Raw genomic sequence first — 19128 nt, 5'->3', positions numbered from 1 at the left:
TTACATTAGCTGGGAATATTATATTTGATTTTGAAATAAATGTGGACGAAGTACACGCCGATTCAAGCGAATACACACACACACACATAGATAAGTGTGTGCGTGTGTGTGTGTGTGTGTGTGACAACGATGATAAATTTTTATCTCTCAAAACTGGACAAATACATCCAAGCAACGACACACAACAGCCACGAATGAAAATAAAACGATATGTCGTGCATGCCTTCTTTTCTTCACCGCATACGGTTGGTATTGGTGAATTTGTCGTATGGCAGCAGATTACTCGCTGCTGCTGCTGCCGCTTTAATTTGTGCTTTTTTTTCATTTCCAATGCGTCATTTAATTTTTTTCCCTCTGTCTTATGTGTTAATGTACACAGACAATACGGAGTGGAAACAGGTTCCGCGATAAAACAACCTGCTGCTGCTGTGTCACAGTATGCATGGAAATGTGTAGTATAGTATATTTGATATTTTTTTCAACAGCGACTATTTAAAAATTAAAGTATTTTTTTCAACCAAAAACACATTTCGAAACGCACCGTATAACAAACCACAATACACACTTAGATCAATTCTCATCATGCGTTTGTCGATTTCAATTCACGGACCAAGAAAAAGCCAGCAAAACACCAAACCAAAATATATCGATATTGTTGTGTGAAACGAGAAATTGAAGGAAAAAGTATTCAATTTCGTTGGTGTTTTGCTCTGGTTCGATTCTTTCCCTCTCCCGCTATCTCTATCTCGTGTGTAGCTCATAAATTGTGATCGCTGCCGATGTTCCGCGGAGTCAGTGCATGCGAAGAAGAGTAGAGAGAGAGAGAGAGATTGCAGGCAAAAGAGAAGCTAATCGCTTATTACGACTATTATCGTGTAATTTATTTACGTTTTCGTTGTTTGGTTTTATTTTTAAGGCACATCTTTCGACATACACTTTGACATTATCACGCGGAACGCAATACGCATCAACATTGGCCGATGGTCCAATCAATAGAGATCAGGTAATACAAATATCGCGTGTATTTCTTCACTAGGTGTGTGTGTGTGTGTGTGTGTATCGGAGGCTCTTTCTTTTCTATCGCCAGGTTTGAATTGAGAGGGAGAGAGAGAGAGTGCGCGGGTACTCTATCGCTTGTCGGCGGCAATGGTGACCATGCGAATGAACGATTCATTATTGAAGTATTCTATCGAAATCGTGCAATAACGCGCAAACAAAATAAAGCGCGCAGATGAAAAATCGAAATTCCCACGAATCTGGTTTCCGTACACAATTTTCAAATCCAATACACGCAGTGAAAAACACAGTGTAATAAGATTGAAACTGAGCAGGCGAAAACCAATGGGAAAGAAGAGAAGAAAAAACAGACACATACACACAGGGGGGGAAAGAGACAAATGTGATGGAAGAAGATCGAGAACTGAAGAGAAAAAGCATTGACGTTTTTTTTTGCTCTTTCCTTCGCTGTATTCCATTTGCTTCATCTATCGCTTTACTCACATAAAATACGAGTTTACAAGTATGTGAATGTATCGATGTGCGCGATCTTTCTTAACCGATACTAAAATTCTGAATATGTTTTTTTTCTCTCTCTCATCTTGTGTACACTGCCGCTTGGCCAATTTCTCTCTCTCTCTCTCTCTCTCTCTCTCTCTCTCTGTCGCCTTCTTGCAATATTCTGATGCTACAATTTGCTTCTTCATTGATATAAATCTGTAAACACAATCAGTATCGGCGTGGTTTTCTTATGCGGTTCTTAACACTGCTACATACATATACACACACATTTTTTTTCCTTCCCTTTCTGGTTTCCTCTTGCTGATAAAACGACAACGACACAAGATTAAATGCGACCAACACACAAAAGGCAGAAGCAACAACAACAACCAAAACATACACACAAAACGCGCATTGCTGCCGCGGTTTTTTTTCATTCCTTACTCCCTTCTCTCTTTCCCATTCTGCTGCGTGGTTGTTGCATCGAATTTAATGCACATTGCACGCAAAAATGTCTCCAGCGCTCACATAAAACATTCATTGTTTCTCAAGATATTTTTGCTCTTCAGTAGTAGCCGCAATTCGAACAACAACCACTACAGCGGCCCAGGATTGAAATAAGAAAAAATAAAACCAAAAAGGAAAACATGACGAAGAAATTTGCAGGCGCACGGTTCTTCAGTTGTGTCTACTTCTGTTTTCTGCCGTCATCACTATCGTGGTCATCGTCATTGTCAATTTGGTCGTTTTGTTGCTGTCTAAGCTTTTTGCGCGTTTCGTTCTCTGTCTCTGGACCCTATCGCAGTCACAAAGACTCGCGAAGCATTCTTGTGTCAATGCTTAGAGAGCGAGCGGGATGAGTTTGCGAAACAATCTGCAGTAATCGATGAAGACAAAAAAAAACCAACAACAACACTGAACACACTCACTTTGTTTGCACAGAACACGGCCAAGTGAGTGCTGCAATGTTTTGAAAACAAACGTTCAGCACCCTATCAATCACCCGATGTTCCATTCACATTTTGCGCGATGTGAAAATTGTTCTCGATCTTGGTGCAAAAAGATTACGATGTCCCTCATTATATTTTAAGCGATTACTTTGTGGCTTACGTATATGTGTATTTGCTCCCCTCTTTGTCCTTCAGCCACACATTTACACACACACACATTGAACACTAAAAACGGCAGCCAATTTTTAGTGATACTGTTTCAATATGGGAAATCGCGCGCTCACTACCTTTTTATTACATCGAAAAACATAAAACAACGAAGCAAGACAGAAAAAAAAGAAATCATATTTCTTTAATAAGTTTGCATGCATATACGCTCCCATATGTCTTCGATGCAATTCGCGTATGCCAACATAATTATACATCATGTGCTGAACGCAGAGCACACCTCAAATTGGTAAGGTGCAATGAATTTGCTGATTTGCTATACACTCAGTTGTAAGAGTGTAATGCAGATAGGGAGATACACACCAAGAGAGAGAGAGAGAGATATAGAGCCCATATACACTCACAAATGAACCGAAAATCGCACCAGGCTGGCAATTCTCTCTGTTTTGAATTTCCCAATGCAATTTTCGTCTCTGTATTCCACATAGCACTGCGGTCCAATGTGCACATATCCAATTTTAATAAGCGAATGGTAGAGCGAAAAAAAATGCATCGGAAGGATAATTTTTATGTGTGTTTATGCCGTTGTTTCGAAAGGTGCATCATGATCATCATCATCATCATCATCACCGTCAACACCCGATCGACATCGGCATCACATACTATTTCCCAATCAATTTATCAGGTGCAACCATCAGCAAATAATTTTCTGTTTGCTCTCAATCGCAATTATAATAATTCTATTACAAAATTGTTTCTTTTTTTTGTGCGCTGTTGTTTTAGTGTACGGTTTAATCGTTTTTCACAGTGGCTCATCTCTGCACACGTTCACGAATTCTGCTGTTTGCATTTTTTTCTTTCTGTTTCGATGGAACGTTGTATTTTTTTTTCAGCTAGCTTGTTTACATGAAAATACTTTATGGGAGAATCGAATGAATGGGAAAAAAGTAACAGCAGCAGTAGCAGCAAACACGACTGATTCAGAAAAACCGTTCGATTGCGACAAATATTATGGGCTTTGGTCCATTGTATCGCATCGATGATGCCACATTCAATATTCGTGCGTTATTTATATCGTTGACCAGAGAGTATTTGTCATTGTTTTGCGGGTATTTGGTGAGTTGAGCTCGTTTGCATCAACAGCAAGCAGCAGCAATACCAAGTGCAACAGCACACATAAACAACCCAAGCACACACAAAATACCCATAACATCCACAACATAACTTAACAGGTTGGTTGGAATGGCGAGAGAGACGAACGACACTGAGAGCGAGATGTGTGTTGTGATGCCCAACGTAACAGAGGAAAACTATTTCATCCGTATCAGCATCGGAATTTCCGAATAGCCTCTCTATCCCTCTCTCGGTACCGTATCACAACAATATATACATACATATAAACCGAAACAGCAGAAGCACTAACATTTGCATAGATCGACGAGATAGATTGCTAGTGTTATAGCCACAGGATATTGTTTTACTATTCGGTTTTTAATCGCTTATTGATGCATTGCGTATAAATTCCGTAGTGTGCCGTTTGTTCGTCGTTTGCGCATTGACCGAACCAAGTACTACACACCGTACACATTTGAATTTCAGAAAGAAGAGAAAAACATGAACACGGCAACAGAGAGAGAGAGAGAGGGAGAGAGAGAGAGAGAGAGAGAGAAAGAGCGAAAGAAGCGAAAAAAATCCATATAAAATATTATTCATTTGTTTCGACGCGCTCATTTTTCCCTTCTAGCGATTTCAACGGCAAAAATGCCATTTGTGGCTTACCACCACATTACGCGCTATCGTTTAGAGCTCATATATATAGTTTTTGAGCTGTTGTTGCTCTCTCTTCCTCACTCAACTAGCTCTCAAGCTCTGTGTTGTCGTCGTCGCTGTTTGGTCTCTTTAAAATGCATTGAAATGTCGTCAAAACCCGGGCTATAGTCATCGTGGTCAATAACAATAATAGTCATCGTCAAAATTTATGCTGATATACAAATAAATATATCTACGGTTCGGATTTTTTTTCCTTTCGTTTGCTGCCCATTTGCATTGACTTCCCAACGAACACGATTGAGTTCACGACTTATGGGCGCGCAATTGAATAACGACAATGACGACTACGACGACGACGGTGAATGTTATTGTGACGGAAATCGACTCGATCGCTATAACATACTCACTCGAACCGAATGAAGAAAAAACTCAAATATATATATACACACACACACACACACACACACACACACACACACCAATAAAAGCTGCACTCAGGTCAGTGTTAGCGTTAGATTCCTGATTGGGCCCCGAATGCGTTGGAGAGCAGTTTGCTACGATTCTGGTTTCAAAAGAGTTCACTCTTGGATAAAGAATTTTCAACAGGTGTTCTTCGACCATATAAATTTCATATAATCAATTTTCTTTCTCCGTCTATCCTCCTTTGACTGCCTCCATCCGTTGTGCATGTCGTTCATTCTCGTTTATTCGAAATCCGTTCCGTTCGGTTCTTGCTTGACTTTAGCCGTGCTGCTGTTGCTGCTGCTGCCGCTTTTTTTACGACTTGATATGCCTTAGCGAGAAAGAATAAACTACCGTCGCTAAACAGCCTGTGCAGATTGTCGCACTTCGTGATCGTCGCATCGGGCGGCAAACCACCACAAACCATTGTAAATTGTACACGTTCAGCCTTATATTCACTTTGGCATTTCTTTCATGCTCATATTCCTTTCTCTTTATTGTGCTCGAAGCGATAAATTTTTATATACACATTTATTGTACTTACGGAGCGCGCTTGCTAAAGTCTCTCTCTCACTCATTTTTCGCCGGTTCTGCTGCTGCCACTTTTTATTTCAAGTAGCGTTTACAAGCGCTAACGATGGTGATGACTTAAGGAAGCGGCAACAAAACAGAACAGTGGTCAATGCAAATAATAAAGATTAAACTATATTTAATAGAGGGACACACTGCATACTTTTTTTTTCATCCACGACGAACCAACCAAAAAAAAAACACTTAAGAACAAAATAATGTGATGGCGGAAAAGAAAAATTCGTCGCCGATTCGATTCAGTCGCCGAATCGGTTCACAAGGATAATAAATTCGTAAAATAAGCGAACGATCGTCGTCGTCGGCGGAGCAATTACATCGTTCATAAAGAATACAATAATTCTGGCTTTGATTGTTGTTGCCAGTCGCCTTCGCTCTCCATCTCAATCTCTCGCTCTTTTTCTGCCTTCGGTCTTCTTCAATATTGCTCATTCGTTTCGTTTACTTGTCTCATTCGATTACAATATATATACTTTTTTTCGTTCTCTTCACTTGCTTCTTATCGCGCTGCGACTTTATTGTTGGCGTTACCTTTTATTCTTCACTTCAAGCAGCATGCAGCGTTTTTTTTGTTCCTCACTTGTCTTTCTTCTGCTTATTTTTATACCGTCTTTTTGCTCCCGTTTTTATTTTCTCTCGCTCTCCGTCATCAATTTTCATAAAGAGAGAGAGAGAGAGAGAGAGAGAGAGAGACCGATTATTCTGGGTGGATGGTACGTGTATCTTTCGTGATTGTTGTGTCGGTGTGTGTGTGTTTTTCTTCTCTTCGTCAGTTTTTGGATCTGCTAAATGCCTTGCATTATTTCCACCTTACGGAGAACAGAAAAGAGGCATTGATTTGTTCCGCGCGATCCAAAATGATCGAAGAAAAAAGTGTTTATGGTCGATTTCATGTTGATTGAAGCAATATACAAAGTTTCATGAAAAGTGTACACACAACGAACGCGCGAAGCAAGAGAAAAAATTCCAAATACGTTGGGAAGAAAAAAACCAAAAGAATGAAAGAACAATACCATTCGTGGCCCCTTGTCAAGAGCACACAATCCGAGCGAGAGTGAGAGCATATGCGGGCGGGTGAGAGCGAGATGGCCACAATCAAAAAATGAGAAAAGAAAATAAAATCAAAAACACAAAAGAGGAAGAACATTGGATGCACACGAAAAATCTTTGATCAATTTATTGTTTAACCGACACATACACACACACACACACACACACCAATACACTAAACCGAACTGGAGAAGAAGAAGAAGAAGAAGTTGAAGGAGAAGAAAAAATATATGTTATTTTACTTTTATGACGGTCAAGTGGATTATAATTGGAATGCCATTGCCGCAGCAGATCCGCCGATATATTCGTTTATAATATACACGAAAAGGTAAAATTGGTATTGTTGGTCACTTACCACAAAGCGTCACCGGGAGAGAAAGCATCAATCGAACGGAAAATGGATTTTGTATTTGGTTACAAAGAAGAAAAACTACTTGGCCTATAGGAGATCAAGTGATGGAGATGTGCGCACGAAAGAAAGAGAGCACCAACAGCATGAAGAAGATGAAAGAACGAATGAACGAACCAACCAACGAATGAATGAAAGAAAAAATTGAGGAAAAAAAATTGTAATGTAAACGATGTATTCAAAAATGTCTATCGGTTTTTTTTTATGTGGCGATGATCGGTCGTACACATAATACAAACCAGTACTTAATTCGAAATTCGTATTATGATTATGTTTTCCACTTTACTTGCCCCGTGATCACTTTTGTGTGGAGAACTGGTGTATATTTGTGTGTTGTGTGCACGTATGATGCCGATGCTGCTGCCGATGGACCTGATGGACCAGCGAGACAAAAGCCGAACAAATCACTGATTTTGAAGAAGACGAATAAAAACGAAGAAGAAGAAGACGACGTTTAAGAAGAGCATAACACTGAGAGTCTCACAGTGAATACAAGCGGCATCGGCATCATTTCTTCGTTTCAACATCTCTCGCTGCTAGTTCACTGGTTGTATTAGTTTATTTTTTCACTCCCTCCAGTACTTCGTTCATTCATTTTTAAACAAAAGAAGATGTATATAATAATAATAAAAACACGCGCATTTGAAAGAGAAGAAACCACGGCAGCAGGCTATGAAAAGCGTAACACACAGCGTCCGAACCGGTGAATAACCTTCGATTTTTAATTTGAAAACCCAAAAAAAAAATACGATGTATATGAACTAACGACGTCGCTTCTTCGACCCGGTACATTTTGACGAGAGTGAGAAAACCGCGCATCGACTAGCAAAAGACAAGTTCAGTTAGAACCATACACATATCGAGATATGTGAACTCTCAAGTCAGCGAACAGCTAATCATAGAAATAGAAGTACAAATCATTTCGTGTTGCTTTTTTTCTCTCTCTCTCTCTCTCTCCGTATTTTCATTCTTCTTCTTCTTCTTCTCGAGAAATGCCCAGCCACAGACTAGTTCACGTGTGATGGCAGAGAGATTGATAGGGAATGTGATTCCCCAATAGAATGTTACCGTTGCGGTTGTCGTATCAATTCGTTGCGAACGCACCTACAAAATGTGTGTAATAAAAGAAAACATTTTCGATTTAAGCTCGAATTCGATTCGGCATTGGAAATAGAGTGGAATCGAAATCTTTGATCTACATCTCATTCAATTCAATTCAGTGTGTGCCGCATTTATTTCGGATCTGAACAAACTTTTTATTTTTATGGGCGAAAAAAAAGCATAAATAGTTTCAGTGAATATACAAAATTTAATTAGCTATACGTATGCGCTGGAATTTCGAGTCATTTTGAATCGAATCTGGCCCAGAGAGAGAGAGAGAGAGAGAGAGAGAGAGAGAGAGAGAAAAAAAAGATAAATTGAGAGATTTTTATCGCAGTCGATAGAAGTGAAAAAGAAATATACATACGATTGACGTTAGTCAATTTATTAGGCCGCTTTTGTCAAACGAACCATTCGAATCTGTTAAGTGGAAAAAGTTAAATGTCGAAAAAATCGCAAAGTGTATTTTTGTGTGCGACCGTGTGATGAATTGCAAATTCATCATTGCCAGAAGCAGTGAAATGCTTGCAACATATTCAAAAGCACACAAACAAGCACATTGGCAGTAAACCGACCTGGCCACTTGCGATTCCTTCTAAACTGAAATGCCACAAGTACAACTACTTGTTATGAGGTAGTTAAATGAACCGATAATGCATTAGCCGAGGCTAGACGTACGGCTGTGTTACTGTATCGTGAGTTGAGCAATAGCAGGTACGAATTGTCATATTTGTCCCATTTGGCGATGCGAATCGGCTGTCGACGACGACGACGACGTCATTGCTGCGCCTTTCATTTCCACACATATTTTGTTCGTGTGTTTTTGTTTTTGTTTTTGATTTTTGTTGTTCATTCTACGATTATGAAGCTCTTGATGGTGCCTACTTAGCTGAAGTTCGTTCATTGTTTATTCTAACTGGGCTTGTTCATTTTTCGATTTCTATGTTTACATTGGCTTTCAACCACCACCAAACCGTACAATGCACAACGCTTCTTGTCTCACGGAGTAATTACAATCATCGTTGTTGTTTTTATTCTTTCTCTCTCTCTCTATCTCTCTGTGCTTCGCTCTATTCTCTTCACATATTCTGTTGCTTGCTGCTCAACCATATTGCACACACGACCATTGGCCGCGCAACAATGAACGACGACGACGGGCTAAAGATGTCGAAAGTCTGAATGGTTTTAGAAGCATACATATAAAAGGCAATATCGACAGCGAACAACGATGTATTCTTTCACGCCACGATGAAATCAGTAAATAAATTGAAATAGATAAGCACCTTGAGAGCGCTTATGCTCTCAGCTTGCGCACCCGCCCGCTCTGCGCAGCACCTCACCAAGTCAAATGTTATTATTATCGATTTTCATGTGTTATGGCATTGACCAGTGTTGTGGCATTATCGAAAGGTGCATTTAATAGCCCAAGAATGAAGCGAGACACACAGACCTGAGTATTGTGTCCATTATATCCATTAGGAGTCTTACAAATTAACTGCCCATTAATTAGCATTCGAAAGAAATGATATTTCCCTCACTTCAACTCCATACACTATAAGTCGGTTGGTTGAGTCTCTCAAAATTATTGCGAAAAATAGTGTGTGTTGTCTCTCTATCGCTCTCTCTCTCTCTCTCCCGCTTTTTCGATCGGTGCGATCGTCTTGTTCACTTTGACCAATACATCATCACAGTTAAAAGTATACTTAATGTGCGCTGCTTTTTCAATGTGTAGTGAAATCTGACAATCGAGCACACACACACACACACAGAAGACTAAATCCTATCGACAATTGGCTCCTCTTCTTATTGCACAATAACAACGCCGTTTTTATGTGCACAGACAGTGTTGCATGTAAATTGTCATTGGCTAAAGACACATTCATATACACGGCAATTTCCATTTCGGTTTAAAAAATTTCGATAGCAAATTTTTATTGTTTCACTTGGGAAATATCGTGGCATTAGCCGGCACACAGTGCGCATCAAATCGCATTTTAATCATTACCAATGGCGATTATATGATTTAATAAACACGAAAACTACTCAATTTCGCGATCTTATCTAATTGCTGCCATAAAAAAAACGGACACAAACTGAAATGTCCATGAACGATTTGCACCGTTCCCCATTCGAAACAACAATTGCACGTCGATCAATTCAATTCATAAAATGAATCTTATTGTGTGCTATTAAAAAAGCCAATCTTTATCGCTTGAACATAAAATCGTTGTCACTATTTTTTTACTGGTCGCATTTTATGTGATCGAAGTGCAAATTGGGTGGTGCAACTCATTCAAAGGTGCTAGTAACTGACGAAATGGCTATGAAAACAGCAACATTAGGCCACAATCGAAATGTCGATGTTGATACAAAGTCGTCGCAATCGGATTTCCGTATCGATCTGTCTCCGAGATTCAGAATCGGTCGATCGAGTGAATGAAATCCATCTGCACAGCATTTACCAAGAAGAAATCAATGAAGCTAAACCGGAAATATGGAGCCCGTTTTTTTCGTCATCGTCTTCTCTGGCTGGAAATGAATCTACTTTTTTTCTGCTTTGATTTCCATTTTTTTTCCTATGTGATCACCACTTTTTTCACTGTACTTTTTTTTCGAACTAAAAGTGATTTGAAAGTTAGTGGCTTTAAGCCACGTGTAGTTGATTCGTTTTCAATTTTCATGTCGCCCTTCCAGCGCGCGCAATTTTTCACTTTCCAATTTGGCGATTTCGATAATCACTTGATACTTTTTGTCATTTGACCACTGAATGAGGCGTAAAATTCTATCAAAGCGTTAGTTTTTTTCTTTCTCTTCTTCTCATTGAAATACGAATGTATGTTATGCACTTTGATCGAAGCCAGAAGATGAGCCAACCAAGAAAAAAAATGATGATGAACAAAAAATGACTCGAATCAAATTGCAATCATTTTTAATACATGAATTATAATCATGTTACCGATTAGTATGTTGTGGGGCTATTAACCCGTTCATTTAACTCGCACTGATCAATGAGTTGTGGCAAATTTCGATATGGATTTTGTTTCGTTGTTGGTGTTTACCCAATTTGATGGTGTCGGTCAAAAGTATGATTGAAAAGAAGCTCGAGAGAGACGGAGGAATACAGAGTTCAGCGTTTGATTGAAGAATTCATGACGAAAAGAAAAAGAATGAAGGCAACTACAGACCCTCGTTCTTCATTCAATTTGTCCATCACTCGGTGATGGTCGCACTGTGGTAAAAGAATAATTTCCGTGCAAGATGTGATGGTATGATATGCGTGTATAGAGAGCATCATACCGCTACAAAATGGTGAAACGGTTTTATGTTTGTGTGTGAACGATTTTCTCCCGTTGGCCATCGCATCCACTTCACGTGTGCACAATGGAAATCGAAGTCGCGCTCTAATCCACTTTAAAAACCATATCGAAATTATATTGATTTGAATTCAGTTCGGTTTTTTTTTTATGTGTGTGAAACAAGCAAGCGGTGCATCTTGTAAGCAACATTGATATTCGGATTAGACGATATAGCTCCAGAATTGGAAGGTGCATACTGATTCGGAGCAAGCAAGAGAGAGAGAGAGAGAGAGAGAGGGAGAAAAAAGCAACGAGCATGTAGAAGATGAGCATCATAATCATCATCATTATCATTATATCATAATCATTAGGCTTTAAAGCGCTGCTTATAGATTAATTTGAACAAAATGAATATATTTAGAGACTGGTGCACTGTGTAGTGGAACACTGTTTACGCGAGAGAGGATTTCAATGAAGAACGGCGAGAGGGAGAAACGAAACGAAAAAAAATACAACACGCCTAGTATTTTAGTGATGTACACGCATTTGTTTACACTTGCTCTCTATTGCATGAATTGGATAAATGGGCATCGTGGAACGGAAACAACAACAAAATGAGTGTAAAAAACGACAACCACAGCAACAACAGCCAGCCCATAATAAAAGAATTTTGAAAATTGGTTCAAGATTGCAGGCGCAAGCGGTAACAGGTACACAGCGAACACGTGTGATTGGCCGTGTGATGCGAACTGTGAACGCTCAATTTCGATTAGGATTCTGTTGTTTTTTGTTTGAAATTTCCACCATTGGTGTTATTGTAGTTTGCACTATGCGTTGTGTGTATGTGTGTGTCGTTTCTGTTGTTTTACTTCTCTTTCTTGTTCCGTTCGCATCTCGATCATTCCCACAACCAAAGTCGCAACTCACAGTGTCAATCTCTTCTCTACTCCATCGGCAATTGTGGATTCAGTGTGCGGTGAACATAAGTGCGGACAAATAATTTCAATTAGTTTTTATTTTATTACATACTTAATTTGATTGGGCAATAAACACTAATATTGTTCACTCATTTCTTTTCTTTGTGCGTTCGCGCGCATTTTTTCCTCTTCTTCTTCTTCTTCGTTTACTGAATGCACCTGAACATCGACCGTGCGCTCGTCCAGCATGTACAATATGCGAATGAATATGTTCTATTTGGCCAAAGAAACAGATGAAGGAAAAAAAAACCAGACCGAATGCACGGAAGGTTGTATTTGTAAATCGTAACATCATAATAAGTAATAAAGATGGCTATTTGCGCGCGTATAATAAATCTTGAATGCTCGCAACTCTCTCACCGACAAACACACAGACACACACACATATATACACGCTCGTTCACAAAGCACTTCAGTGATTATCTCGGCGGAACAAACGATGGATAAAAATAGAACGAACAAACCATTAATTGGAAAACTAAAACAAATCCATAGAAAATTGATGAGAAATTGAAACGGAAATGCACCGCTCAACAAGACACGATTCAAGATCAATGAACCGAAGTGTTGCGGGATTCGAGACAAAGAGAAAGAAAGAGCAAGTTTGAATTGAAGTGTCGAGATTCGATCCGATTGATGAAGCATCAAAAGACAATATTAGGATTAGAAAGACGAAAAGAATAACGGTTCATTTCGTTCAATCGAAACAGAACGATTGAGAAAAAAAAATCGACTTCAAAACTATGCTTGAATCTTCTAATAACCCGATCTATTGACACAATCACTCAAATGATCTTCTCTTGGCTGTCGTTTTTTTTCTGCCCTGATCAATCCATGCAAATGAACGTTTAATTGATTTTAATTAGCAAATGGGCAAAAGTGTGTGAGTGGATATTTTTAGTAAAATGCCGTCAACGATTTTAGACCTGCGTAAATCGATGTATTTCGACTAACGAACGAAAGAAAAAAACAATTTTTATCACATTTTAATTGATGATAATAAGCGTATTTCAGACATCAAATACGGTTATTTAACACCTTCTCGTTCCCAAACGGTCGATGAGGCAAAATGACAAGAACTCCAATTGTTAGTGAACCAAAAAATGTCATCCCGCTGAATGGGAAGGAAAAAAGTCAAATGTACGGCAATAATGCTGCGTGTATGGTATGGTTTTTTCGCTTTGATTTCGTACACAAATTATGTTTTCGCTATAGAGAGAGAGAGAGAGAGAGAGAGAGAGAGAGAGAGAGAGAGAGAGAGAGAGAGATGAACAGAGACGAGATAGATAGAAATGGTTTCGAAAGTGGTCGCTGTCATAATGCCAATTTGGTGTGTGATCGATTTGAATTTAAGCAAAATGGCAATTATTTGCGTGTAATGCTGTGTGTGTGATCGCGATGCGATTTATGTAATTCGGTTAAGTGTTTCGTGTTCGTCAAAAAAAGTAGAAGAAGAAGAAAAACAACAACAACAACATTAATTTCTCGTTCGTTGCCATGGATAACATGCGTTGCCGAAAAAAAAATCTATTACATATCAACAAACACGGGTTTCCCATTGGAAGGTCGCATTTTCCCGCGGCCACCAGCAATAACAACAACAAAAAAGACCAAAACATGATTTGATATAACATGATAAAAAAAAAACAGTCGAGGCTTTGTAAAACTCCCTTTTGAAAAAAGTGTGTAGCGAAAACTTGGATCATTGTAACTTTTGTATATGTGATTGGTGTTACCTTCATGTTGCTTTCGAGAGCGTTTGATATGCGTTTTTTCCTTTGTTGTTGTTGCTGTTTAATTCTCTCCCATCAATTCGTGTTGTGTTTTTCTTCTGTGCCTTTGATTTATTAATGAAATATACAGTAAGATCGGATGGTCGCGGGTCCGAAATCCGTTTGTGTGCACTCGCGCTCTCTTATATAATAATGCCAATCTTCGTATTAGACCGAATTCGATATACATATATGGTTCGCGCAGAAGCAACATGAAGAGAGAGAGAGAGAGAGAGAGAGAGAGAGAGAGAAAAGAGTAGATATGCTCAACACACAGTTACGATCATAGTCCATCATCATCATCATTGATGCTGCTATTACCCATTGCGATGATGGTGAATAGCTTTGGTTTTGGTTCGTTTTTTCTCTCGCTCTCCCTCTCCCCGGTCGCCCCGACTGACGATAAGAAATAACTGACTCGTACAGAGAAAAAAGATCAACTGTACATAATACGTTTGAGTTTTTTTTTTCTTGCGCATTTTGAAGGAAACGGAAAAAAAGCGTACCGATCATTTTTGTGAGCAGGTTGAAGTGTTCGACAACGGCAGAAGAAGATGAAAAAACAACAACAGCTACAACACACACCGACCTGAGACAGCTAACCTAATTGTGTTCGTCGATCATAGAAAATGAACTAAGTAAGAAGAAATGAAAAAGAAGAGGCATAGATTATGAATATCATTATTCATTTGTAATTATTTTCTTTCGACGTCGTCTCCGTCGGCTGGCTGGCCAGCTAATTCTGTGTGTGTTTTTTTTTCTCAGCAACAAAGAGCGAGTGCTGTCGAGAAGAGATTGCTCCATGTAAAACGGCAGATATATGCGTCCAGTGCGATTGACGCATGTTTTGTACACCATCGAACCACCATCACATCCAGCCAATCGACTTTTGTCTTTCTACGATGAACTTTTTTTTCTTCTCTTCGTGTGTACAATTCATGCTATAGGCTATATCCGAGATCACTGTTCATCATAACATTACATTTTTTTTTTATTGTTGTTGGCGTTTCTCTTCTCACCGTGATTTGTGTTATTTTGCCGTTTGCTGTTCCTTCGTCGCTCAATTCTCGCTGTCTCGGTGTGTGTGTGTGTGTGTGTGTGTGTTGGTTTTTTTTGTCGTGTTATTACGCGCTGTTTGCATTAATTGAGTTTCCGCTCCATTAGCGAGCCACTGTTAAAGGCGAGAAAGAAAGAAAAAGAGCAGCGGCAGCGTACCAACACCATTTCTCACTTATTTTTTTTTATTATGAATTGTTCAGAGGAAAAAGAAATAATATAATTTTCAATTTACAGAAAAATACGTTTGTACAGTAAAAAAAAAATTATGGTATATATAAAGCGGTGTGTGTGTGTGTGTGTGTGTGTACCACAAAGCGAACCACATTCGCGATATTGGACTAAGTGCAAATCAGCACCGATTCCAATTGCCCACAGCGAGAAAGAAACACAGAGAATTGAAATGGAATGAAAGAAAAAACGTCAGAGTCAGTGATCGGTTGGTCACAAAATTTCCCATCCCGTATGTGTGCTTGACTCAGATACGTGAGTGTTTGCCGCTAAATCACAATGTGCTAGAAAACTAGTTTTCATCGATATGTGTTGTGGAGCGAATTATATGTGTTCAATTTCAGAAGAAGAAGAAGAAAAAAAATCAATTAGAATTAGAACTAATTGATTTTGCGCAGCGATACGAACACCAAATCATCATATTAACATCAGAAAACCCCAAACCATTACCACTTCTCACCAATAAAAGCTTCGAATGGAAATGTAGAAGAGGAGAAAAAAACACATTGCGCGATCTTGTTGCGCGCCACTCTTCAAAAGAAAGTGATGGAAGTTCCGAATAAATCATATATGAAACCCGAGAGAGAAAAAACACAACACCGAGCGAAATGAGCTTGATATGTTGTGGCCAATACTCTGGTTGTAATCGTCTTAATGTGCTCATCGTATCGAACACAACTGAACCCTATCGAACTTCCTGCAACTGACACTGCCAGCATATCGAGAGCCGATTAGTTGAAGATGAAAGAAAGAGAAAAAAAGCACGACAACAACGTTCGCATAAATTATAATGATTTGAAACCGCAAATCGAACAGTAATATTTTATTGCAGGTTTTCGGTACATTAAACGAACCGAAAACGACTCAGTCAGTTGGTTAATCGTAACCGAGCATACATGCACAAATATACATACTCTTTCTCAAATTTCCCGTTCCGAATTTTTTCAACTGTTTCGTTTGCAAAAAAAAAAAATATTATTATGAATTTGAACACAAAAAACTCACTTCAAAGCGAATATGATTGATGAAGATATTTCGAAAATTTGACAAAAAAAAACATCTTTTTTTCTCGAAATATGACATGATGTTTGAGTGTGTCCCATGAATACCTATTTATGTTTTTTTCCGAATGATTTCGCATGAATTTCAAATGAGATGCCAGTTGGACACTTTGACCGAAAACCTGGAATAATTGTCTCCGTATGAATATATTCACAACGATAAGATGAAAAAAACGTTAGATAATAGAAGCCAGATATATAACGGCATCATTTCGCTGTATCGTAAACCATCCAAATTATAACATAGTCCAAATTGTAACAATTGAACAAATAGGCTAATTTTCTGCAAAACTTTGAAGAGTAGCTGTTGTTTTTGTTATCATATTTGAGAAGATCACGAAAAAAACTTCCGATATGAATATATGACTTATTAGTATTTTCTCAGAAAAGTGGTTTATTTTAAGACTATGTTACAATTTGGATGGTTTACGATATTCCAAAGAATCAATAAATTTGCAAGCAACAAAAAATACGCAATTTTAAAATGGGCTGCTTTTTTTAAATGGCGAATCATGTGGATGATTTTTTTTTCTTTCTTAGGAGAAAAGTGTTGAGGAACACAAACAAAAAACACACACACAATTAAACCTGAATATCGAAGTCAAACAGTGAGGCAGCGACAAAAAACAAAACAGCAGATTGTGTCGAGCATTTGTGCAGAAAACAAGAGACAAATAAAGCGCGCGAAAGACAAAATTTTATTCCACGAAATATCGATAAAATAATGAAATAGTCACAATTTCAACCGAAACACACACACATACATAAGGAGAGGGAGAGGGAGAGGGAGAGAGAAGAAGAGGAACGAAAATATTGGTTGTGCTTTTGAAAAAGGTGCACGTATAAATAAAATATGAATTGACAGCAATTGCAGTAGTGAGTGTGGCATAAGAACACGAATTTATTCCATCTTATTACTAAACGTTTTTTCACTCGGCCGGCCGCTCTCGCTATCTCCCTTGTTCGTTTGCTGGTTTGCCCCAGCTCGATCTTCAAGCAAAAATGATCAAATGGTCTTGGTGTTTAGAGTGAATGAGCGAACGCGAGCGGCTCCGTTTCGGCAAATTGACAGGAGCACGTTAGATGCAGAGAAGAAGACGAAAAAACAAAATATAGCAACAGAATGAAAACAAGTAATAAACGGCAGAAAATCCTACGGAAAACAACGCAATCCAATTCGACTATATAGTCGAAAGACAAACAAAAAACTAATAAATATATGGCAAGACAAAACAAGCAGCAGCGGCAGCAGCGCGCGCGAACAAGTGCGCTCGGCATAATCATAATATATTTTATTATAAATCAATGTAACGTGTAATTTTCATGAATATTGTGTGTTCACTTTTATATGTTTGAATCTATCTCTGTCACACTCATTCGCTATTTCTCTATAACTCTGGCTGGCTGGCTGGTTTGGTGCCCGGTGTTTGTTGCCGCAGAGAGTAGCAGCAGCTAGAGAACTGCTATTGCTGCTGCTGCTGCTGCTGCAATTGATGTTAGTCGTGCTTCGTTATATCTGTACCTGTAGTTCTATCCAGTGTAACATTTTTGCAAATGTTCACACCATACACCAACATGGTGAACCAAGCTAACGCTTTAAACAGAGAAAGAAGGAAAAGAAAAACAGAACATACGGACGAAAAAAGCGAGGAAAAAATAGTGCCAAACAAGAAACGTAATACATTGAAAATAACGATTGTCCATTGAATTCAATTCGCAAACGATTCGACCGAAATTTTACGGCGTTGGCTTTTGCCATAGATTCAGGCGTGCTACCACACTGAGATGCTGAAAGCAATACATAATACGCTAACTATTCAGTGTTATGAAGATAAACCGGTGCTAAAATAAAAAGAAGAAGAAGAACAAAAAGAGCGATTGGAGTGAAAATTGAACAACGGCGGCGGCGGCGACGACGACGAGCGAGAACACAAACTGTACAGAAATGAAGCGCAAATTGTGCGCCCATCTCATCGACCAAATAGAACAACGTGATAATGCTTTTGCGTATGTTTCATGTAAATGGTACACGACTCGTTACCTCATTTACCTCGAACTATGGGCCAATCGATTGTGTTTGTGTGTGTGTGTGTGTGTGACGCTAAATCGTTTCTACTTCGGAATCGAACCGCGCTCATTCACTCTTTATTACACATGTTAGTTTGTCTAAACGAAATCACTTTGTGATTTTGATTTGGTTCGCCTCTTGCCGTTCAATTTTTTTTCGCGCTCGTTCGCATCCGATCTCCGATGTGCGTGGATAATGTTATTAGCGGTTCACTCGTTTAACTTATCAATTTTGACGGGAATGTGCGACGCCAACCATGTAATATTTTATCAGAAATAGTTTGTAATTTGAAACGCTTACACTTGTTAGCCCCATCGAGCCGATTAGCGTCATCATCAGTGAAAAGCGAGGAAATTGTGCGATAAAAAATTCTGTTACAAATAAAATGATGCATTTTACTACGGAAAGACACTTTGGAATGCATTTGAATAGAAAAGTTAGAAATGCTCAGTAGGATAATATTTTAATCTTTCCAAATCAGTTGGAGCAAACGCATTTCCTGATGAACTCAAAATTATTTTGTAATCGTATACATGGCATTCATTTCAATATTCGCACCTGGTCTGAGTTCATTAACGAAAGAAATCTTAGAAATACGTAATTCATTTGAGAACAATCTCTTCTGAGCATCGCTTGATGAATCACATGCCTTTTTTTCATTCCTGTTTCGCA

At 38.7% G+C, this 19128-nt stretch overlaps 1 protein-coding gene across 2 annotated transcripts in view; it reads left to right on the top strand.

The window, feature by feature from the left end:
* LOC129577023 (protein odd-skipped-like) overlaps positions 1–19128 on the top strand; it is a 43252-nt gene that overhangs the window by 10664 nt on the left and 13460 nt on the right. Inside the window, exon 2 of one of the 2 annotated variants that reach the window (XM_055463387.1) lies at positions 917–1003. The exons of the other annotated variant lie outside the window; for it this stretch is intronic. The gene's annotated coding sequence lies outside the window, so the exon portion shown is untranslated. The remainder of the gene's footprint in view (positions 1–916; positions 1004–19128) is intronic. 2 annotated transcript variants of the gene reach the window in all.

The sequence above is a fragment of the Sitodiplosis mosellana genome, unplaced genomic scaffold, assembly GCF_009176505.1.
Source record: "Sitodiplosis mosellana isolate CC-2019 unplaced genomic scaffold, AAFC_SMos_1.0 Smas_scaffold_6197, whole genome shotgun sequence".
Classification (NCBI taxonomy): Eukaryota; Metazoa; Arthropoda; class Insecta; order Diptera; family Cecidomyiidae; genus Sitodiplosis; species Sitodiplosis mosellana.
Note: the sequence above shows the minus strand (reverse complement) of the source record. Positions and strands in the feature narration are given on the sequence as shown.